The 23,546-nt window shown below is 52.0% G+C and overlaps 1 protein-coding gene across 1 annotated transcript in view; it reads left to right on the forward strand.

The window, feature by feature from the left end:
* Positions 1-23,546, forward strand: part of LOC145339729 (haptoglobin-like) — a 74,178-nt gene that overhangs the window by 44,023 nt on the left and 6,609 nt on the right. The gene's annotated exons all lie outside the window — the stretch shown is intronic.

Genomic DNA, 23,546 nt, shown 5'->3' on the forward strand with positions numbered 1-23,546 from the left:
TGTTTGATTGGGGGACAGTGTAGAGGGAGCTTTACTCTGTATCTAATCCCGTGCTGTACCTGTCCTGGGGGTGTTTGATGGGGGGACAGTGTAGAGGGAGCTTTACTCTGTATCTAACCCCGTACTGTACCTGTCCTGGGAGTGTTTGATGGGGACAGTGTAGAGGGAGCTTTACTCTGTATCAAACCCCGTGCTGTACCTGTCCTGGGAGTGTTGATGGGGTACAGTGTAGATGGAGCTTTACTCTGTATCTAACCCCGTGCTGTACCTGTCCTGGGATTGTTTGATGGGGGGGACAGTGTAGAGGGAGCTTTACTCTGTATCTCACCCCGTGCTGTACCTATCCTGGGAGTGTTTGATGGGGGGACAGTGTAGAGGGGGCTTTACTCTGTATCGAACCCCGTGCTTTACCAGTCCTGGGAGTGTTTGATGTGGGACAGTGTAGAGGGAGCTTTACTCTGTATCTAACCCCGTGCTGTCCCTGTCCTGGGAGTGTTTGATGGGGACAGTGCAGAGGGAGCTTTACTCTGTATCTCACCCCGTGCTGTACTTGTCCTGGGAGTGTTTGATGTGGGACAGTGTAGAGGGAGCTTTACTCTGTATCTAACCCCGTACTGTACCTGTCCTGAAGTGTTTGATAGGGTACAGTGTAGACGGAGCTTTACTCTGTATCTAACCCCGTGCTGCACCTGTCCTGGGAGTTTTTGATGGGGGGACAGTGTAGAGGGAGCTTTACTCTGAATCGAACCCCATGTTGTTCCTGTCCTGGGAGTGTTTGATAGGGGGACAGTGTAGAGGGAGCTTTACTCTGTATCTAACCCCGTGCGGTCCCTTTCCTGGGAGTGTTTGATGGGGACAGAGTAGAGGGAGCTTTACTCTGTATCTAACCCCGTGCTGTACCTGTCCTGGGAGTGTTTGCTGGTGGACAGTGTAGAGTGAATTTTACTCTGCATCTAACCCCGTGCTGTACCTGTCCTGGGAGTGTTTGATGGGGGACAGTGTAGAGTGAATTTTACTCTGTATCTAACCCCGTGCTGTACCTGTCCTGGGAGTGTTTGATGGGGGACAGTGTAGAGTGAATTTTACTCAGTATCTATCCCCGTGCTGTACCTGTCCTGGGAGTGTTTGATGTGGGACAGTGTAGAGGGAGCTTTACTCCGTATCTGACCCCGTGCTGTACCTGCCCTGGGAGTGTTTGATGGGGGACAGTGTAGAGGGAGCTTTACTCTGTATCTCACCCCGTGCTGTACCTGTCCTGGGAGTGTCTGATGGGGACAGTGCAGAGGGAGCTTTACTCTGTGTCTAACCCCGTGCTGTACCTGTCCTGGGAGTGTTTGATGTGAGGGCAGTGTAGAAGGAGCTTTACTCTGTATCGAACCCCATGTTGTACCTCTGCTGGGAGTGTTTGATGGGGGGACAGTGCAGAGGGAGCTTTACTCTGTATCTAACCCCGTGCTGTACCTGTCCTGGGATTGTTTGATGGGGGGGACAGTGTTGAGGGAGCTTTACTCTGTATCTCACCCCGTGCTGTACCTATCCTGGGAGTGTTTGATGGGGGGACAGTGTAGAGGGGGCTTTACTCTGTATCTAACCCCGTGCTGTGCCTGTCCTTGGAGTGTTTGATGTGGGACAGTGTAGAGGGAGCTTTACTCTGTATCTAACCCCGTGCTGTACTTGTCCTGGGAGTGTTTGATGTGGGACAGTGTTGAGGGAGCTTTACTCTGTATCTAACCCCGTGCTGTCCCTGTCCTGGGAGTGTTTGATGGGGACAGTGCAGAGGGAGCTTTACTCTGTATCTCACCCCGTGCTGTACTTGTCCTGGGAGTGTTTGATGTGGGACAGTGTAGAGGGAGCTTTACTCTGTATCTAACCCCGTGCTGTACTTGTCCTGGGAGTGTTTGATGTGGGACAGTGTAGAGGGAGCTTTACTCTGTATCTAACCCCGTGCTGCACCTGTCCTGGGAGTTTTTGATGGGGGGACAGTGTAGAGGGAGCTTTACTCTGAATCGAACCCCATGTTGATCCTGTCCTGGGAGTGTTTGATAGGGGGACAGTGTAGAGGGAGCTTTACTCTGTATCTAACCCCGTGCGGTCCCTTTCCTGGGAGTGTTTGATGGGGACAGAGTAGGGGGAGCTTTACTCTGTATCTAACCCCGTACTGTCCCTGTCCTGGGAGTGTTTGCTGGTGGACAGTGTAGAGTGAATTTTACTCTGCATCTAACCCCGTGCTGTACCTGTCCTGGGAGTGTTTGATGGGGGACAGTGTAGAGTGAATTTTACTCTGTATCTAACCCCGTGCTGTACCTGTCCTGGGAGTGTTTGATGGGGGACAGTGTAGAGTGAATTTTACTCAGTATCTATCCCCGTGCTGTACCTGTCCTGGGAGTGTTTGATGTGGGACAGTGTAGAGGGAGCTTTACTCCGTATCTGACCCCGTGCTGTACCTGCCCTGGGAGTGTTTGATGGGGGACAGTGTAGAGGGAGCTTTACTCTGTATCTCACCCCGTGCTGTACCTGTCCTGGGAGTGTCTGATGGGGACAGTGCAGAGGGAGCTTTACTCTCTGTCTAACCCCGTGCTGTACCTGTCCTGGGAGTGTTTGATGTGAGGGCAGTGTAGAAGGAGCTTTACTCTGTATCGAACCCCATGTTGTACCTCTGCTGGGAGTGTTTGATGGGGGGACAGTGTAGAGGGAGCTTTATTCGGTATCTAACCCCGTGCTGTACCTGTCCTGGGAGTATTTGATGGGGGGACAGTGTAGAGGGAGCTTTACTCTGTATCTCACCCCGTGCTGTACCTGTCCTGGGAGTGTTTGATTGGGCGACAGTGTCGACGGAGCTTTACTCTGTATCTAACCCCGTGCTGCACCTGTCCTGGGAGTGTTTGATGGGGGGACAGTGTAGAGGGAGCTTGACTCTGTATCTAACCCCGTACTGTACCTGTCCTGGGAGTGTTTGATGGGGGACAGTGCAGAGGGAGCTTTACTCTACATCTAACCCCGTGCTGTACCTGTCCTCTGAGTGTTTGATGTGGGACAGTGTAGAGGGAGCTTTACTCTGTATCTCACCCCGTGCTGTACCTATCCTGGGAGTGTTTGATGGGGGGACAGTGTAGAGGGAGCTTTAATCTGTATCTCACCCCGTGCTGTACTTATCCTGGCAGTGTTTGATGGGGGGACAGTGTAGAGGGAGCTTTACTCTGTATCTAACCCCGTGCTGTACCTGTCCTGGGAGTGTTTGATGTGGGACAGTGTAGAGGGAGATTTACTCTGTATCTAACCCCGTGCTTTACCTGTCCTGGGAGTGTTTGATGTGGGACAGTGTAGAGGGAGCTTTACTCTGTATCTTACCCCGTGCTGTACTTGTCCTGGGAGTGTTTGATGTGGGACAGTGTAGAGGGAGCTTTACTCTGTATCTCACCCCGTGCTGTCCCTGTCCTGGCAGTGTTTGATAGGGGAACAGTGTAGAGGGAGCTTTACCCTGTATCTAACCCCGTGCTGTACCTGTCCTGGGAGTTTTTGATGTGGGACAGTGTAGAGGGAGATTTACTCTGTGTCTAACCCCGTGCTGTACCTGTCCTCGGAGTGTTTGATGTGGGACAGTGTAGAGGGAGCTTTACTCTGTATCTTACCCCGTGCTGTCCCTGTCCTGGGAGTGTTTGATGGGGGACAGTGTAGACGGAGCTTTACTCTGTATCTAACCCTGTGCTGCACCTGTCCTGGGAGTTTTTGATGGGGGACAGTGTTGAGGGAGCTTTACTCTGAATCGAACCCCATGTTGTTCCTGTCCTGGGAGTGTTTGATGGGGGACAGAGTAGAGGGAGCTTTACTCTGTATCTCACCCCGTGCTGTACGTTTCCTGGGAGTGTTTGATGAGCGACAGTGTAGAGGGAGCTTTACTCTGTATCTAACCCTGTGCTGCACCTGTCCTGGGAGTGTTTGATGGGGGGACAGTGTAGAGGGAGCTTTACTCTGTTTCTAACCCCGTACTGTACCTGTCCTGGGACTGTTTGATGGGGGGACAGTGCAGAGGGAGCTTTACTCTACATCAAACCCCGTGCTGTACCTGTCCTGGGAGCGATTGATGGGGACTGTGCAGAGGGAGCTTTACTCTGTATCTAACCCCGTGCTGTACCTGTCCTGTGAGTGTTTGATGTGGGACAGTGTAGAGGGAGATTTACTCTGTATCTAACCCCGTGCTGTACCTGTCCTGGGAGTTTTTGATGTGGGACAATGTAGAGGGAGCTTTACTCTGTATCTAACCCCGTTCTGTCCCTGTCCTGGGAGTGTTTGATGGGGACAGTGCAGAGAGAGCTTTACTCTGTATCTAACCCCGTGCTGCACCTGTCCTGGGAGTGTTTGATGGGGGACAGTGTAGGGGGAGATTTACTCTGTATCTAACCCCGTGCTGCACCTGTCCTGGGAGTTTTTGATGGGGGGACAGTGTAGAGGGAGCTTTACTCTGAATCGAACCCCATGTTGTTCCTGTCCTGGGAGTGTTTGATGGTGGGACAATGTAGAGGGAGCTTTACTCTGTATCTAACCCTGTGCTGTCCCTGTCCTGGGAGTGTTTGATGGGGACAGTGTAGAGGGAGCTTTACTCTGTATCTAACCCCGTGCTGTACCTGTCCTGGGAGTGTTTGATGTGAGGGCCGTGTAGAGGGAGCTTTACTCTGTATCTAACCCCTTGCTGTACTTGTCCTGGGAGTGTTTGATGTGGGACAGTGTAGAGGGAGCTTTACTCTGTATCTAACCCCGTGCTGTACCTGTCCTGGGAGTGTTTGATGTGAGGGCCGTGTAGAGGGAGCTTTACTCTGTATCTAACCCCGTGCTTTACCTGCCCTGGGAGTGTTTGATGGGGACAGTGTAGAGGGAGCTTTACTCTGTATCTAACCCCGTGCTGTACCTGTCCTGGGAGTGTTTGATTGGGGGACAGTGTAGAGGGAGCTTTACTCTGTATCTAACCCCGTGCTGCACCTGACCTGGGAGTGTTTGATGGGGACAGTGTAGAGGGAGCTTTACTCTACATCTAACCCCGTGCTGTACCTGTCCTGTGAGTGTTTGATGCGGGGACAGTGTAGAGGGAGCTTTACTCTGTATCTAACCCCGTGCTATACCTGTCCTAGGAGTGTTTGATGTGGGACAGTGTAGACGGAGCTTTACTCTGTATCTAACCCCGTGCTGTCCCTGTCCTGGGAGTGTTTGATGGGGACAGTGTAGAGGGAGCTTTACTCTGTATCTAACCCCGTGCTGTACCTGTCCTGGGAGTGTTGATGGGGTACAGTGTAGATGGAGCTTTACTCTGTATCTAACCCCGTGCTGTACCTGTCCTGGGATTGTTTGATGGGGGGGACAGTGTAGAGGGAGCTTTACTCTGTATCTCACCCCGTGCTGTACCTATCCTGGGAGTGTTTGATGGGGGGACAGTGCAGAGGGAGCTTTACTCTGTATCTCACCCCGTGCTGTACTTGTCCTGGGAGTGTTTGATGTGGGACAGTGTAGAGGGAGCTTTAATCTGTATCTAACCCCGTACTGTACCTGTCCTGGGAGTATTTGATAGGGTACAGTGTAGACGGAGCTTTACTCTGTATCTAACCCCGTGCTGCACCTGTCCTGGGAGTTTTTGATGGGGGGACAGTGTAGAGGGAGCTTTACTCTGAATCGAACCCCATGTTGTTCCTGTCCTGGGAGTGTTTGATAGGGGGACAGTGTAGAGGGAGCTTTACTCTGTATCTAACCCCGTGCGGTCCCTTTCCTGGGAGTGTTTGATGGGGACAGAGTAGAGGGAGCTTTACTCTGTCTCTAACCCCGTGCTGTACCTGTCCTGGGAGTGTTTGCTGGTGGACAGTGTAGAGTGAATTTTACTCTGCATCTAACCCCGTGCTGTACCTCTCCTGGGAGTGTTTGATGGGGGACAGTGTAGAGTGAATTTTACTCTGTATCTAACCCCGTGCTGTACCTGTCCTGGGAGTGTTTGATGGGGGACAGTGTAGAGTGAATTTTACTCAGTATCTATCCCCGTGCTGTACCTGTCCTGGGAGTGTTTGATGTGGGACAGTGTAGAGGGAGCTTTACTCCGTATCTGACCCCGTGCTGTACCTGCCCTGGGAGTGTTTGATGGGGGACAGTGTAGATGGAGCTTTACTCTGTATCTCACCCCGTGCTGTACCTGTCCTGGGAGTGTCTGATGGGGACAGTGTAGAGGGAGCTTTACTCTGTGTCTAACCCCGTGCTGTACCTGTCCTGGGAGTGTTTGATGTGAGGGCAGTGTAGAAGGAGCTTTACTCTGTATCGAACCCCATGTTGTACCTCTGCTGGGAGTGTTTGATGGGGGGACAGTGTAGAGGGAGCTTTACTCTGTATCTAACCCCGTGCTGTACCTGTCCTGGGAGTATTTGATGGGGGGACAGTGTAGAGGGAGCTTTACTCTGTATCTCACCCCGTGCTGTACCTGTCCTGGGAGTGTTTGATTGGGCGACAGTGTAGACGGAGCTTTACTCTGTATCTAACCCCGTGCTGCACCTGTCCTGGGAGTGTGATATGGGGGGACAGTGTAGAGGGAGCTTTAATCTGTATCTAACCCCGTGCTGTCCCTGTCCTGGGAGTGTTTGATGGGGGGACAGTGTAGAGGGAGCTTGACTCTGTATCTAACCCCGTACTGTACCTGTCCTGGGAGTGTTTGATGGGGGACAGTGCAGAGGGAGCTTTACTCTACATCTAACCCCGTGCTGTACCTGTCCTGTGAGTGTTTGATGTGGGACAGTGTAGAGGGAGCTTTACTCTGTATCTCACCCCGTGCTGTACCTATCCTGGGAGTGTTTGATGGGGGGACAGTGTAGAGGGAGCTTTACTCTGTATCTCACCCCGTGCTGTACCTATCCTGGCAGTGTTTGATGGGGGGACAGTGTAGAGGGAGCTTTACTCTGTATCTAACCCCGTGCTGTACCTGTCCTGCGAGTGTTTGATGTGGGACAGTGTAGAGGGAGATTTACTCTGTATCTAACCCCGTGCTTTACCTGTCCTGGGAGTGTTTGATGTGGGACAGTGTAGAGGGAGATTTACTCTGTATCTATCCCCGTGCTTTACCTGTCCTGGGAGTGTTTGATGTGGGACAGTGTAGAGGGAGCTTTACTCTGTATCTTACCCCGTGCTGTACTTGTCCTGGGAGTGTTTGATGTGGGACAGTGCAGAGGGAGCTTTACTCTGTATCTCACCCCGTGCTGTACTTGTCCTGGGAGTGTTTGATGGGGGGACAGTGTAGAGGGAGCTTTACTCTGTATCTAACCCCGTACTGTACCTGTCCTGGGAGTGTTTGATGGGGGACAGTGTAGACGGAGCTTTACTCTGTATCTAACCCCGTGCTGCACCTGTCCTGGGAGTTTTTGATGGGGGGACAGTGTTGAGGGAGTTTGACTCTGTATCTAACCCCGTACTGTACCTGTCCTGGGAGTGTTTGATGGGGTACAGTGCAGAGGGAGCTTTACTCTACATCTTACCCCGTGCTGTACCTGTCCTGTGAGTGTTTGATGTGGGACAGTGTAGAGGGAGCTTTACTCTGTATCTAACCCCGTGCTGTCCCTGTCCTGGGAGCGTTTGATGGGGACTGTGCAGAGGGAGCTTTACGCTGTATCTAACCCCGTGCTGTACCTGTCCTGGGAGTGTTTGATGTGGGGACAGTGTAGAGGGAGCTTTACTCTGGATCTAACCCCGTGCTTTACCTGTCCTGGGAGTGTTTGATGTGGGACAGTGTAGAGGGAGCTTTACTCTGTATCTTACCCCGTGCTGTACTTGTCCTGGGAGTGTTTGATGTGGGACAGTGTAGAGGGAGCTTTACTCTGTATCTCACCCCGTGCTGTACCTATCCAGGCAGTGTTTGATGGGGGGACAGTGTAGTGGGAGCTTTACTCTGTATCGAACCCCGTGCTGTACCTGTCCTGGGAGTTTTTGATGTGGGACAGTGTAGAGGGAGATTTAGTCTGTGTCTAACCCCGTGCTGAACCTGTCCTGGGAGTGTTTGATGTGGGACAGTGTAGAGGGAGCTTTACTCTGTATCGAACCCCATGTTGTACCTCTGCTGGGAGTGTTTGATGGGGGGACAGTGTAGAGGGAGCTTTACTCTGTATCTAACCCCGTGCTGTACCTGTCCTGGGAGTATTTGATGGGGGGACAGTGTAGAGGGAGCTTTACTCTGTATCTCACCCCGTGCTGTACCTGTCCTGGGAGTGTTTGATTGGGCGACAGTGTAGACGGAGCTTTACTCTGTATCTAACCCCGTGCTGCACCTGTCCTGGGAGTGTGATATGGGGGGACAGTGTAGAGGGAGCTTTAATCTGTATCTAACCCCGTGCTGTCCCTGTCCTGGGAGTGTTTGATGGGGGGACAGTGTAGAGGGAGCTTGACTCTGTATCTAACCCCGTACTGTACCTGTCCTGGGAGTGTTTGATGGGGGACAGTGCAGAGGGAGCTTTACTCTACATCTAACCCCGTGCTGTACCTGTCCTGTGAGTGTTTGATGTGGGACAGTGTAGAGGGAGCTTTACTCTGTATCTCACCCCGTGCTGTACCTATCCTGGGAGTGTTTGATGGGGGGACAGTGTAGAGGGAGCTTTACTCTGTATCTCACCCCGTGCTGTACCTATCCTGGCAGTGTTTGATGGGGGGACAGTGTAGAGGGAGCTTTACTCTGTATCTAACCCCGTGCTGTACCTGTCCTGCGAGTGTTTGATGTGGGACAGTGTGGAGGGAGATTTACTCTGTATCTAACCCCGTGCTTTACCTGTCCTGGGAGTGTTTGATGTGGGACAGTGTAGAGGGAGATTTACTCTGTATCTATCCCCGTGCTTTACCTGTCCTGGGAGTGTTTGATGTGGGACAGTGTAGAGGGAGCTTTACTCTGTATCTTACCCCGTGCTGTACTTGTCCTGGGAGTGTTTGATGTGGGACAGTGCAGAGGGAGCTTTACTCTGTATCTCACCCCGTGCTGTACTTGTCCTGGGAGTGTTTGATGGGGGGACAGTGTAGAGGGAGCTTTACTCTGTATCTAACCCCGTACTGTACCTGTCCTGGGAGTGTTTGATGGGGGGACAGTGTAGACGGAGCTTTACTCTGTATCTAACCCCGTGCTGCACCTGTCCTGGGAGTTTTTGATGGGGGGACAGTGTTGAGGGAGCTTTACTCTGAATCGAACCCCATGTTGTTCCTGTGCTGGGAGTGTTTGATGGGGGGACAGTGTAGAGGGAGCTTTACTCTGTATCTAACCCCGTGCTGTACCTGTCCTGGGAGTGTTTGATGGGGGGACAGTGTAGAGGGAGCTTTACTCTGTATCTCACCCCGTGCTGTACCTGTCCTGGGAGTGTTTGATTGGGCGACAGTGTAGACGGAGCTTTACTCTGTATCTAACCCCGTGCTGCACCTGTCCTGGGAGTATGTGATGGGGGGACAGTGTAGAGGGAGTTTGACTCTGTATCTAACCCCGTACTGTACCTGTCCTGGGAGTGTTTGATGGGGTACAGTGCAGAGGGAGCTTTACTCTACATCTTACCCCGTGCTGTACCTGTCCTGTGAGTGTTTGATGTGGGACAGTGTAGAGGGAGCTTTACTCTGTATCTAACCCCGTGCTGTCCCTGTCCTGGGAGCGTTTGATGGGGACTGTGCAGAGGGAGCTTTACGCTGTATCTAACCCCGTGCTGTACCTGTCCTGGGAGTGTTTGATGGGGGGACAGTGTAGAGGGAGCTTTACTCTGGATCTAACCCCGTGCTTTACCTGTCCTGGGAGTGTTTGGTGTGGGACAGTGTAGAGGGAGCTTTACTCTGTATCTTACCCCGTGCTGTACTTGTCCTGGGAGTGTTTGATGTGGGACAGTGTAGAGGGAGCTTTACTCTGTATCTCACCCCGTGCTGTACCTATCCAGGCAGTGTTTGATGGGGGGACAGTGTAGTGGGAGCTTTACTCTGTATCGAACCCCGTGCTGTACCTGTCCTGGGAGTTTTTGATGTGGGACAGTGTAGAGGGAGCTTTACTCTGTATCATAACCCGTGCTGTACTTGTCCTGGGAGTGTTTGATGTGGGACAGTGTAGAGGGAGTTTTTCTCTGTATCTAACCCCGTGCTGTACCAGTCCTGGGAGTGTTTGATTGGGCGACAGTGTAGAGGGAGCTTTACTCTGTATCTCACCCCGTGCTGTCACTGTCCTGGGAGCGTTTGATGGAGACTGTGCAGAGGGAGCTTTACTCTGTATCTAACCCCGTGCTGTACTTGTCCTGGGAGTGTTTGATGGGGGGACAGTGTAGAGGGAGCTTTACTCTGTATCTAACCCCGTGCTGTACCTGTCCTGGAAGTGTTTGATGTGGGACAGTGTAGAGGGAGATTTACTCTGTATCTAACCCCGTGCTTTACCTGTCCTGGGAGTGTTTGATGTGGGACAGTGTAGAGGGAGCTTTACTCTGCATCTAACCCCGTGCTGTACTTGTCCTGGGAGTGTTTGATGTGGGACAGTGTAGAGGGAGCTTTACTCTGCATCTAACCCCGTGCTGTACTTGTCCTGGGAGTGTTTGATGTGGGACAGTGTAGAGGGAGCTTTACTCTGTATCTAACCCCGTTCTGTCAATGTCCTGGGAGTGTTTGATGTGGACAGTGCAGAGGGAGCTTTACTCTGTATCTAACCCCGTGCTGCACCTGTCCTGGGAGTGTTTGATGGGGGACAGTGTAGAGGGAGATTTACTCTGTATCTAACCCCGTGCTGCACCTGTCCTGGGAGTTTTTGATGGGGGGACAGTGTAGAGGGAGCTTTACTCTGAATCGAACCCCGTGATGTACCTGTCCGGGGAGTGTTTGATGTGGGACAGTGTAGAGGGAGCTTTACTCTGTATCTCACCCCGTGCTGTACCTGTCCTGGGAGTGTTTGCTGGGGACAACGCAGAGGGAGCTTTACTCTACATCTAACCCCGTGCTGCACCTGTCCTGTGAGTGTTTGATGCGGGGACAGTGTCGAGGGAGCTTTACTCTGTATCTAACCCCCTGCTGTGCCTGTCCTGGGAGTGTTTGATGTGGGACAGTGTAGAGGGAGATTTACTCTGTATCGAACCCCGTGCTTTACCTGTCCTGGGAGTGTTTGATGTGGGACAGTGTAGAGGGACCTTTACTCTGTATCTAACCCCGTGCTGTACTTGTCCTGGGAGTGTTTGATGTGGGACAGTGTAGAGGGAGCTTTACTCTGTATCTAACCCCGTGCTGTCCCTGTCCTGGGAGTGTTTGATGGGGACAGTGCAGAGGGAGCTTTACTCTGCATCTAACCCCGTACTGTACCTGTCCTGGGAGTGTTTGATAGGGTACAGTGTAGACGGAGCTTTACTCTGTATCTAACCCCGTGCGGTCCCTGTCCTGGGAGTGTTTGATGGGGACAGTGTAGAGGGAGCTTTACTCTGTATCTAACCCCGTGCTGTTCCTGTCCTGGGAGTGTTTGCTGGTGGACAGTGTAGAGTGAATTTTACTCTGCATCTAACCCCGTGCTGTACCTGTCCTGGGAGTGTTTGATGGGGGACAGTGTAGAGTGAATTTTACTCTGTATCTAACCCCGTGCTGTACCTGTCCTGGGAGTGTTTGATGGGGGACAGTGTAGAGTGAATTTTACTCAGTATCTATCCCCGTGCTGTACCTGTCCTGGGAGTGTTTGATGTGGGACAGTGTAGAGGGAGCTTTACTCCGTATCTGACCCCGTGCTGTACCTGCCCTGGGAGTGTTTGATGGGGGACAGTGTAGAGGGAGCTTTACTCTGTATCTCACCCCGTGCTGTACCTATCCTGGGAGTGTTTGATGGGGGGACAGTGTAGAGGGAGCTTTACTCTGTATCTCACCCCGTGCTGTACCTATCCTGGCAGTGTTTGATGGGGGGACAGTGTAGAGGGAGCTTTACTCTGTATCTAACCCCGTGCTGTACCTGTCCTGCGAGTGTTTGATGTGGGACAGTGTAGAGGGAGATTTACTCTGTATCTAACCCCGTGCTTTACCTGTCCTGGGAGTGTTTGATGTGGGACAGTGTAGAGGGAGATTTACTCTGTATCTAACCCCGTGCTTTACCTGTCCTGGGAGTGTTTGATGTGGGACAGTGTAGAGGGAGCTTTACTCTGTATCTTACCCCGTGCTGTACTTGTCCTGGGAGTGTTTGATGTGGGACAGTGTAGAGGGAGCTTTACTCTGTATCTCACCCCGTGCTGTACCTATCCAGGCAGTGTTTGATGGGGGGACAGTGTAGTGGGAGCTTTACTCTGTATCTAACCCCGTGCTGTACCTGTCCTGGGAGTTTTTGATGTGGGACAGTGTAGAGGGAGATTTACTCTGTGTCTAACCCCGTGCTGTACCTGTCCTGGGAGTGTTTGATGTGGGACAGTGTAGAGGGAGCTTTACTCTGTATCATAACCCGTGCTGTACTTGTCCTGGGAGTGTTTGATGTGGGACAGTGTAGAGGGAGCTTTACTCTGTATCTAACCCCGTGCTGTCCCTGTCCTGGGAGTGTTTGATGTGGGGACAGTGTAGAGGGAGCTTTACTCTGTATCTAACCCCGTGCTGTCCCTGTCCTGGGAATGTTTGATGGGGACAGTGCAGAGGGAGCTTTACTCTGTATCTAACCCCGTGCTGTGCTTGTCCTGGGAGTGTTTGATGTGGGACAGTGTAGAGGGAGCTTTACTCTGTATATAACCCCGTACTGTACCTGTCCTGGGTGTGTTTGATGGGGGACAGTGTAGACGGAGCTTTACTCTGTATCTAACCCCGTGCTGCACCTGTCCGGGGAGTTTTTGATGGGGGGACAGTGCTGAGGGAGCTTTACTCTGAATCGAACCCCATGTTGTTCCTGTCCTGGGAGTGTTTGATGGGGGGACAGTGGAGAGGGAGCTTTACTCTGTATCTTACCCTGTGCTGTGCCTGTCCTGGGAGTGTTTGACGGGGGACAGAGTAGAGGGAGCTTTACTCTGTATCTCACCCCGTGCTGTCCCTGTCCTGGGAGTGTTTGATGGGGGACAGTGTAGAGGGAGCTTTACTCTGTATCTAACCCCGTGCTGTACCTGTCCTGGGAGTGTTTGATGGGGGGACAGTGTAGAGGGAGCTTTACTCTGTATCTAACCCCGTGCTGTCCCTGTCCTGGGAGCGTTTGATGGAGACTGTGCAGAGGGAGCTTTACTCTGTATCTAACCCCGTGCTGTACTTGTCCTGGGAGTGTTTGATGGGGGGACAGTGTAGAGGGAGCTTTACTCTGTATCTAACCCCGTGCTGTACCTGTCCTGGAAGTGTTTGATGTGGGACAGTGTAGAGGGAGATTTACTCTGTATCTAACCCCGTGCTTTACCTGTCCTGGGAGTGTTTGATGTGGGACAGTGTAGAGGGAGCTTTACTCTGCATCTAACCCCGTGCTGTACTTGTCCTGGGAGTGTTTGATGTGGGACAGTGTAGAGGGAGCTTTACTCTGTATCTAACCCCGTTCTGTCAATGTCCTGGGAGTGTTTGATGGGGACAGTGCAGAGGGAGCTTTACTCTGTATCTAACCCCGTGCTGCACCTGTCCTGGGAGTTTTTGATGGGGGGACAGTGTAGAGGGAGCTTTACTCTGAATCGAACCCCATGTTGTTCCTGTCCTGGGAGTGTTTGATGGGGGGACAGTGTAGAGGGAGCTTTACTCTGTATCTAACCCTGTGCTGTCCCTGTCCTGGGAGTGTTTGATGGCGACAGTGTAGAGGGAGCTTTACTCTGTATCTAACCCCGTGCTGTACCTGTCCTGGGATTGTTTGATGTGAGGGCAGTGTAGAGGGAGCTTTACTCTGTATCGGACCCTATGTTGTACCTGTCCTGGGAGTGTTTGATGTGGGGACAGTGTAGAGGGAGCTTTACTCTGTGTCTAACCTCGTGCTGTACCTGTCCTGGGAGTGTTTGATGGGGTACAGTGTAGAGGGAGCTTTACTCTGTATCTCACCCCATGCTGTACCTATCCTGGGAGTGTTTGATGGGGGGACAGTGTAGAGGGAGCTTTACTCTGTATCTAACCCCGTGCTGTACCTGTCCTGGGAGTGTTTGATGGGGGGACAGTGTAGACGGAGCTTTACTCTGTATCTAACCCCGTGCTGCACCTTTCCTGGGAGTTTTTGATGGGGGGACAGTGTAGAGGGAGCTTTACTCTGAATCGAACCCCATGTTGTTCCTGTCCTGGGAGTGTTTGATAGGGGGACAGTGTAGAAGGAGCTTTACTCTCTATCTAACCCCGTGCTGTCCCTGTCCTGGGAGTGTTTGATGGGGACAGTGTAGAGGGAGCTTTACTCTGTAAATAACCCCGTGCAGTACCTGTCCTGGGAGTGTTTGGTGGTGGACAGTGTAGAGTGAATTTTAATCTGCATCTAACCCCGTGCTGTAGCTGTCCTGGGAGTGTTTGATGGGGGACAGTGTAGAGTGAATTTTACTCTGTATCTAACCCCGTGCTGTACCTGTCCTGGGAGTGTTTGATGGGGGACAGTGTAGAGTTTTTTTACTCAGTATCTATCCCCGTGCTGTACCTGTCCTGGGAGTGTTTGATGGGGGGACAGTGTAGAGGGAGCTTTACTCTGTATCTAACCCCGTGCTGTACCTGTCCTGGAAGTGTTTGATGTGGGACAGTGTAGAGGGAGATTTACTCTGTATCTAACCCCGTGCTTTACCTGTCCTGGGAGTGTTTGATGTGGGACAGTGTAGAGGGAGCTTTACTCTGCATCTAACCCCGTGCTGTACTTGTCCTGGGAGTGTTTGATGTGGGACAGTGTAGAGGGAGCTTTACTCTGTATCTAACCCCGTTCTGTCAATGTCCTGGGAGTGTTGGATGGGGACAGTGCAGAGGGAGCTTTACTCTGTATCTAACCCCGTGCTGCACCTGTCCTGGGAGTGTTTGATGGGGGACAGTGTAGAGGGAGCTTTACTCTGAATCGAACCCCATGTTGTTCCTGTCCTGGGAGTGTTTGATGGGGGGACAGTGTAGAGGGAGCTTTACTCTGTATCTAACCCTGTGCTGTCCCTGTCCTGGGAGTGTTTGATGGCGACAGTGTAGAGGGAGCTTTACTCTGTATCTAACCCCGTGCTGTACCTGTCCTGGGATTGTTTGATGTGAGGGCAGTGTAGAGGGAGCTTTACTCTGTATCGGACCCTATGTTGTAACTGTCCTGGGAGTGTTTGATGGGGGGACAGTGTAGAGGGAGCTTTACTCTGTATCGAACCCTATGTTGTACCTGTCCTGGGAGTGTTTGATGTGGGGACAGTGTAGAGGGAGCTTTACTCTGTGTCTAACCTCGTGCTGTACCTGTCCTGGGAGTGTTGATGGGGTACAGTGTAGAGGGAGCTTTCCTCTGTATCTAACCCCGTGCTGTACCTGTCCTGGGAGTGTTTGATGTGGGACAGTGTAGAGGGAGCTTTACTCTGTATCTCACCCCGTGCTGTACCTATCCTGGGAGTGTTTGATGGGGGGACAATGTAGAGGGAGCTTTACTCTGTATCTAACCCCGTGCTGTCCCTGTCCTGGGAGTGTTTGATGGGGACAGGGCAGAGGGATCTTTCCTCTGTATCTAACCCTGTGCTGTACCTGTCCTGGGAGTGTTTGATGGGGGGACAGTGTAGAGAGAGGTTTACTCTGTATCTAACCCCGTGCTGTACCCGTCCTGGGAGTGTTGATGGGGTACAGTGTAGAGGGAGCTTTACTCTGTATCTAACCCCGTGCTGTACCTATCCTGGGAGTGTTTGATGGGGGGACAGTGTAGAGGGAGCTTTACTCTGTATCTAACCCCGTGCTGTACTTGTCCTGGGAGTGTTTGATGTGGGACAGTGTAGATGGAGCTTTACTCTGTATCTAACCCCGTGCAGTACTTGTCCTGGGAGTGTTTGATGTGGGACAGTGCAGAGGGAGCTTTACTCTGTATCTAACCCCGTGCTGTACCTGTCCTGGGAGTGTTGATGGGGTACAGTGTAGAGGGAGCTTTACTCTGTATCTCACCCCGTGCTGTACCTGTCCTGGGAGTGTTTGATGGGGGGGACAGTGTAGAGGGAGCTTTACTCTGTATCTCACCCCGTGCTGTACCTATCCTGGGAGTGTTTGATGTGGGACAGTGTAGAGGGAGATTTACTCTGTATCGAACCCCGTGGTTTACCTGTCCTGGGAGTGTTTGATGTGGGACAGTGTCGAGGGAGCTTTACTCTGTATCTAACCCCGTGCTGTCCCTGTCCTGGGTGTGTTTGATGTGGGACAGTGCAGAGGGAGCTTTACTCTGTATCTCACCCCGTGCTGTACTTGTCCTGGGAGTGTTTGATGTGGGACAGTGTAGAGGGAGCTTTACTCTGTATCTAACCCCGTACTGTACCTGTCCTGGGAGTGTTTGATGGGGGGACAGTGTAGACGGAGCTTTACTCTGTATCTAACCCCGTGCTGCACCTTTCCTGGGAGTTTTTGATGGGGGGACAGTGTAGAGGGAGCTTTACTCTGAATCGAACCCCATGTTGTTCCTGTCCTGGGAGTGTTTGATAGGGGGACAGTGTAGAAGGAGCTTTACTCTCTATCTAACCCCGTGCTGTCCCTGTCCTGGGAGTGTTTGATGGGGACAGTGTAGAGGGAGCTTTACTCTGTAAATAACCCCGTGCGGTACCTGTCCTGGGAGTGTTTGGTGGTGGACAGTGTAGAGTGAATTTTAATCTGCATCTAACCCCGTGCTGTAGCTGTCCTGGGAGTGTTTGATGGGGGACAGTGTAGAGTGAATTTTACTCTGTATCTAACCCCGTGCTGTACCTGTCCTGGGAGTGTTTGATGGGGGACAGTGTAGAGTTTTTTTACTCAGTATCTATCCCCGTGCTGTACCTGTCCTGGGAGTGTTTGATGGGTGGACAGTGTAGAGGGAACTTTACTCTGTATCTAACCCCGTGCTGTACCTGTCCTGGGAGTGTCTGATGGGGACAGTGTAGAGGGAGCTTTACTCTGTGTCTAACCCCGTGCTGTACCTGTCCTGGGAGTGTTTGATGTGAGGGCAGTGTAGATGGAGCTTTACTCTGTATCGAACCCCATGTTGTACCTGTCCTGGGAGTGTTTGATGTGGGGACAGTGTAGAGGGAGCTTTACTCTGTATCTCACCCCGTGCTGTACCTATCCAGGCAGTGTTTGATGGGGGGACAGTGTAGTGGGAGCTTTACTCTGTATCTAACCCCGTGCTGTACCTGTCCTGGGAGTTTTTGATGTGGGACAGTGTAGAGGGAGATTTACTCTGTGTCTAACCCCGTGCTGTACCTGTCCTGGGAGTGTTTGATGTGGGACAGTGTAGAGGGAGCTTTACTCTGTATCATAACCCGTGCTGTACTTGTCCTGGGAGTGTTTGATGTGGGACAGTGTAGAGGGAGCTTTACTCTGTATCTAACCCCGTGCTGTCCCTGTCCTGGGAGTGTTTGATGTGGGGACAGTGTAGAGGGAGCTTTACTCTGTATCTAACCCCGTGCTGTCCCTGTCCTGGGAATGTTTGATGGGGACAGTGCAGAGGGAGCTTTACTCTGTATCTAACCCCGTGCTGTGCTTGTCCTGGGAGTGTTTGATGTGGGACAGTGTAGAGGGAGCTTTACTCTGTATATAACCCCGTACTGTACCTGTCCTGGGTGTGTTTGATGGGGGACAGTGTAGACGGAGCTTTACTCTGTATCTAACCCCGTGCTGCACCTGTCCGGGGAGTTTTTGATGGGGGGACAGTGCTGAGGGAGCTTTACTCTGAATCGAACCCCATGTTGTTCCTGTCCTGGGAGTGTTTGATGGGGGGACAGTGGAGAGGGAGCTTTACTCTGTATCTTACCCTGTGCTGTGCCTGTCCTGGGAGTGTTTGACGGGGGACAGAGTAGAGGGAGCTTTACTCTGTATCTCACCCCGTGCTGTCCCTGTCCTGGGAGTGTTTGATGGGGGACAGTGTAGAGGGAGCTTTACTCTGTATCTAACCCCGTGCTGTACCTGTCCTGGGAGTGTTTGATGGGGGGACAGTGTAGAGGGAGCTTTACTCTGTATCTAACCCCGTGCTGTCCCTGTCCTGGGAGCGTTTGATGGAGACTGTGCAGAGGGAGCTTTACTCTGTATCTAACCCCGTGCTGTACTTGTCCTGGGAGTGTTTGATGGGGGGACAGTGTAGAGGGAGCTTTACTCTGTATCTAACCCCGTGCTGTACCTGTCCTGGAAGTGTTTGATGTGGGACAGTGTAGAGGGAGATTTACTCTGTATCTAACCCCGTGCTTTACCTGTCCTGGGAGTGTTTGATGTGGGACAGTGTAGAGGGAGCTTTACTCTGCATCTAACCCCGTGCTGTACTTGTCCTGGGAGTGTTTGATGTGGGACAGTGTAGAGGGAGCTTTACTCTGTATCTAACCCCGTTCTGTCAATGTCCTGGGAGTGTTTGATGGGGACAGTGCAGAGGGAGCTTTACTCTGTATCTAACCCCGTGCTGCACCTGTCCTGGGAGTTTTTGATGGGGGGACAGTGTAGAGGGAGCTTTACTCTGAATCGAACCCCATGTTGTTCCTGTCCTGGGAGTGTTTGATGGGGGGACAGTGTAGAGGGAGCTTTACTCTGTATCTAACCCTGTGCTGTCCCTGTCCTGGGAGTGTTTGATGGCGACAGTGTAGAGGGAGCTTTACTCTGTATCTAACCCCGTGCTGTACCTGTCCTGGGATTGTTTGATGTGAGGGCAGTGTAGAGGGAGCTTTACTCTGTATCGGACCCTATGTTGTACCTGTCCTGGGAGTGTTTGATGTGGGGACAGTGTAGAGGGAGCTTTACTCTGTGTCTAACCTCGTGCTGTACCTGTCCTGGGAGTGTTTGATGGGGTACAGTGTAGAGGGAGCTTTACTCTGTATCTCACCCCATGCTGTACCTATCCTGGGAGTGTTTGATGGGGGGACAGTGTAGAGGGAGCTTTACTCTGTATCTAACCCCGTGCTGTACCTGTCCTGGGAGTGTTTGATCGGGGGACAGTGTAGAGGGAGCTTTACTCTATATCTAACCCCGTGCTTTACCTGTCCTGGGCGTGTTTGATGTGGGACAGTGTAGAGGGAGCTTTACTCTGTATCTAACCCCGTGCTGTACCTGTCCTGTGAGTGTTTGATGCGGGGACAGTGTAGCGTGAGCTTTACTCTGTATCTAACCCTGTGCTGTACCTGTCCTGGGAGTGTTTGATGTGGGACAGTGTAGAGGGAGCTTTATTCTGTATCTAACCCCGTGCTGTCCCTGTCCTGGGAGTGTTTGATGGGGACATTGTAGAGGGAGCTTTACTCTGTATCTAACCCCGTGCTGTACCTGTCCTGGGAGTGTTGATGGGGTACAGTGTTGAGGGAGCTTTACTCTGTATCTAACCCTGTGCTGTACCTGTCCTTGGAGTGTTTGATGGGGGGGACTGTGTAGAGGGAGCTTTTCTCTGTATCTAACCCCCTGCTGTCCCTGTCCTGGGAGTGTTTGATGTGGGACAGTGTAGAGGGAGATTTACTCTGTATCGAACCCCGTGCTTTACCTGTCCTGGGAGTGTTTGATGTGGGACAGTGTAGAGGGAGCTTTACTCTGTATCTAACCCCGTGCTGTACTTGTCCTGGGAGTGTTTGATGTGGGACAGTGTAGAGGGAGCTTTACTCTGTATCTAACCCCGTGCTGTCCCTGTCCTGGGAGTGTTTGATGGGGACAGTGCAGAGGGAGCTTTACTCTGCATCTCACCCCGTGCTGTACTTGTCCTGGGAGTGTTTGATGTGGGACAGTGTAGAGGGAGTTTTACTCTGTATCTAACCCCGTACTGTACCTGTCCTGGGAGTGTTTGATAGGGTACAGTGTAGACGGAGCTTTACTCTGTATCTAACCCCGTGCTGCACCTGTCCTGGGAGTTTTTGATGGGGGGACAGTGTAGAGGGAGCTTTACTCTGAATCGAACCCCATGTTGTTCCTGTCCTGGGAGTGTTTGATAGGGGGACAGTGTAGAGGGAGCTTTACTCTGTATCTAACCCCGTGCGGTCCCTGTCCTGGGAGCGTTTGATGGAGACTGTGCAGAGGGAGCTTTACTCTGTATCTAACCCCGTGCTGTACTTGTCCTGGGAGTGTTTGATGGGGGGACATTGTAGAGGGAGCTTTACTCTGTATCTAACCCCGTGCTGTACCTGTCCTGGAAGTGTTTGATGTGGGACAGTGTAGAGGGAGCTTTACTCTGCATCTAACCCCGTGCTGTACTTGTCCTGGGAGTGTTTGATGTGGGACAGTGTAGAGGGAGCTTTACTCTGTATCTAACCCCGTTCTGTCAATGTCCTGGGAGTGTTTGATGGGGACAGTGCAGAGGGAGCTTTACTCTGTATCTAACCCCGTGCTGCACCTGTCCTGGGAGTGTTTGATGGGGGACAGTGTAGAGGGAGCTTTACTCTGCATCTAACCCCGTGCTGTACTTGTCCTGGGAGTGTTTGATGTGGGACAGTGTAGAGGGAGCTTTACTCTGTATCTAACCCCGTTCTGTCAATGTCCTGGGAGTGTTTGATGGGGACAGTGCAGAGGGAGCTTTACTCTGAATCGAACCCCATGTTGTTCCTGTCCTGGGAGTGTTTGATGGGGGGACAGTGTAGAGGGAGCTTTACTCTGTATCTAACCCTGTGCTGTCCCTGTCCTGGGAGTGTTTGATGGCGACAGTGTAGAGGGAGCTTTACTCTGTATCTAACCCCGTGCTGTACCTGTCCTGGGATTGTTTGATGTGAGGGCAGTGTAGAGGGAGCTTTACTCTGTATCGGACCCTATGTTGTACCTGTCCTGGGAGTGTTTGATGTGGGGACAGTGTAGAGGGAGCTTTACTCTGTGTCTAACCTCGTGCTGCACCTGTCCTGGGAGTGTTTGATGGGGTACAGTGTAATGGGAGCTTTACTCTGTATCTCACCCCGTGCTGTACCTATCCTGGGAGTGTTTGATGGTGACAGTGTAGAGGGAGTTTTACTCTGTATCTAACCCCGTGTTGTACCTGTCCTGGGAGTGTTTGATCGGGGGACAGTGTAGAGGGAGCTTTACTCTGTATCTACCCCCGTGCTGTGCCTGTCCTGTGAGTGTTTGATGCGGGGACAGTGTAGAGGCAGCATTACTCTGTATCTAACCCCGTGCTGTACCTGTCCTGGGAGTGTTTGATGGGGGACAGTGTAGAGGGAGCTTTACTCTGTATCTAAACCCATGTTGTACCTGTCCTGGGAGTGTTTGATGTGGGGCCAGTGTAGAGGGAGCTTTACTCTGTATCTAACCCCGTGCTGTCCCTGTCCTGGGAGTGTTTGATGTGGGGACAGTGTAGAGGGAGCTTTACTCTGTGTCTAACCTCGTGCTGTACCTGTCCTGGGAGTGTTGATGGGGTACAGTGTAGAGGGAGCTTTCCTCTGTATCTAACCCCGTGCTGTACCTGTCCTGGGAGTGTTTGATGTGGGACAGTGTAGAGGGAGCTTTACTCTGTATCTCACCCCGTGCTGTACCTATCCTGGGAGTGTTTGATGGGGGGACAGTGTAGAGGGAGCTTTACTCTGTATCTAACCCCGTGCTGTCCCTGTCCTGGGAGTGTTTGATGGGGACAGGGCAGAGGGAGCTTTCCTCTGTATCTAACCCTGTGCTGTACCTGTCCTGGGAGTGTTTGATGGGGGGACAGTGTAGAGAGAGCTTTACTCTGTATCTAACCCCGTGCTGTACCTGTCCTGGGAGTGTTGATGGGGTACAGTGTAGAGGGAGCTTTACTCTGTATCTCACCCCGTGCTGTACCTATCCTGGGAGTGTTTGATGGGGGGACAGTGTAGAGGGAGCTTTACTCTGTATCTAACCCCGTGCTGTACTTGTCCTGGGAGTGTTTGATGTGGGACAGTGTAGAGGGAGCTTTACTCTGTATCTAACCCCGTGCAGTACTTGTCCTGGGAGTGTTTGATGTGGGACAGTGTAGAGGGACCTTTACTCTGTATCTAACCCCGTGCTGTCCCTGTCCTGGGAGTGTTTGATGGGGACAGTGCAGAGGGAGCTTTACTCTGTATCTCACCCTGTGCTGTACTTGTCCTGGGAGTGTTTAATGGGGGACAGTGTAGACGGAGCTTTACTCTGTGTCTAACCCTGTGCTGCACCTGTCCTGGGTGTTTTTGATGGGGGGACAGTGTTGAGGGAGCTTTACTCTGAATCGAACCCCATGTTGTTCCTGTCCTGGGAGTGTTTGATGGGGGGACAGTGTAGAGGGAGCTTTACTCTGTATCTAACCCTGTGCTGTCCCTGTCCTGGGAGTGTTTGATGGGGACAGTGTAGAGGGAGCTTTACTCTGTATCTAACCCCGTGCTGTGCCTGTCCTGGGAGTGTCTGATGGGGACAGTGTCGAGGGAGCTTTACTCTGTATCTCACCCCGTGCTGTACCTGTCCTGGGACTGTTTGATTGGGCGACAGTGTAGACGGAGCTTTACTCTGTATCTAACCCCGTGCTTTACTTGTCCTGGGAGTGTTTGATGTGAGGGCATTGTAGAAGGAGCTTTACTCTGTATCGAACCCCTTGTTGTACCTGTCCTGGGAGTGTTTGATGTGGGGACAGTGTAGAGGGAGCTTTACTCTGTATCTAACCCCGTGCTGTGCCTGTCCTGGGAGTGTCTGATGGGGACAGTGTCGAGGGAGCTTTACTCTGTATCTAACCCCGTGATGTACCTGTCCTGGGAGTGTTTGATGGGGGGATCTGTGCAGAGGGAGCTTTACTGTGGATCTAACCCTGTGTTGTACCTGTCCTGGGAGTGTTTGATGTGGGACAGTGTAGAGGGAGCTTTACTCTGTATCTAACCCCGTGCTGCACCTGTCCTGGGAGTGTTTGATTGGGGGACAGTGTAGAGGGAGCTTTACTCTGTATCTAACCCCGTACTGTACCTGTCCTGGGGATGTTTGATGGGTGGACAGTGCAGAGGGAGCTTTACTCTGCATCTAACCCCGTGCTGTACCTGTCCTGTGAGTGTTTGATGTGGGGACAGTGTAGAGGGAGCTTTACTCTGTATCTAACCCCGTGCTATACCTGTCCTGGGAGTGTTTGATGTGGGACAGTGTAGAGGGAGATTTACTCTGTATCTAACCCCTTGCTGTACTTGTCCTGGGAGTGTTTGATGTGGGACAGTGTAGAGGGAGCTTTACTCTGTATCTAACCCCGTGCTGTACTTGTCCTGGGAGTGTTTGATGGGGGACAGTGTAGAGGGAGCTTTACTCTGTATCTAACCTCGTGCTGTCCCTGTCCTGGGAGTGCTTGATGGGGACAGTGCAGAGGGAGCTTTACTCTGTATCTCACCCCGTGCTGTACCTGCCCTGGGAGTTTTTGATGGGGGGACAGTGTAGAGGGAGCTTTACTCTGAATCGAACCCCATGTTGTTCCTGTCCTGGGAGTGTTTTATGGGGGGACAGTGTAGAGGGAGCTTTACTCTGTATCTAACCCCGTGCTGTACCTGTCCTGGGAGTGTTTGATGTGGGACAGTGTAGAGGGAGCTTTACTCTGTATCTAACCCCGTGCTGTACCTGTCCTGGGAGTGTTTGATGGGGACAGT

The sequence above is a fragment of the Carcharhinus amblyrhynchos genome, unplaced genomic scaffold (genome assembly GCF_965287045.1).
Source record: "Carcharhinus amblyrhynchos unplaced genomic scaffold, sCarAmb.v2.hapA scaffold_640, whole genome shotgun sequence".
NCBI classification, from domain to species: Eukaryota; Metazoa; Chordata; class Chondrichthyes; order Carcharhiniformes; family Carcharhinidae; genus Carcharhinus; species Carcharhinus amblyrhynchos.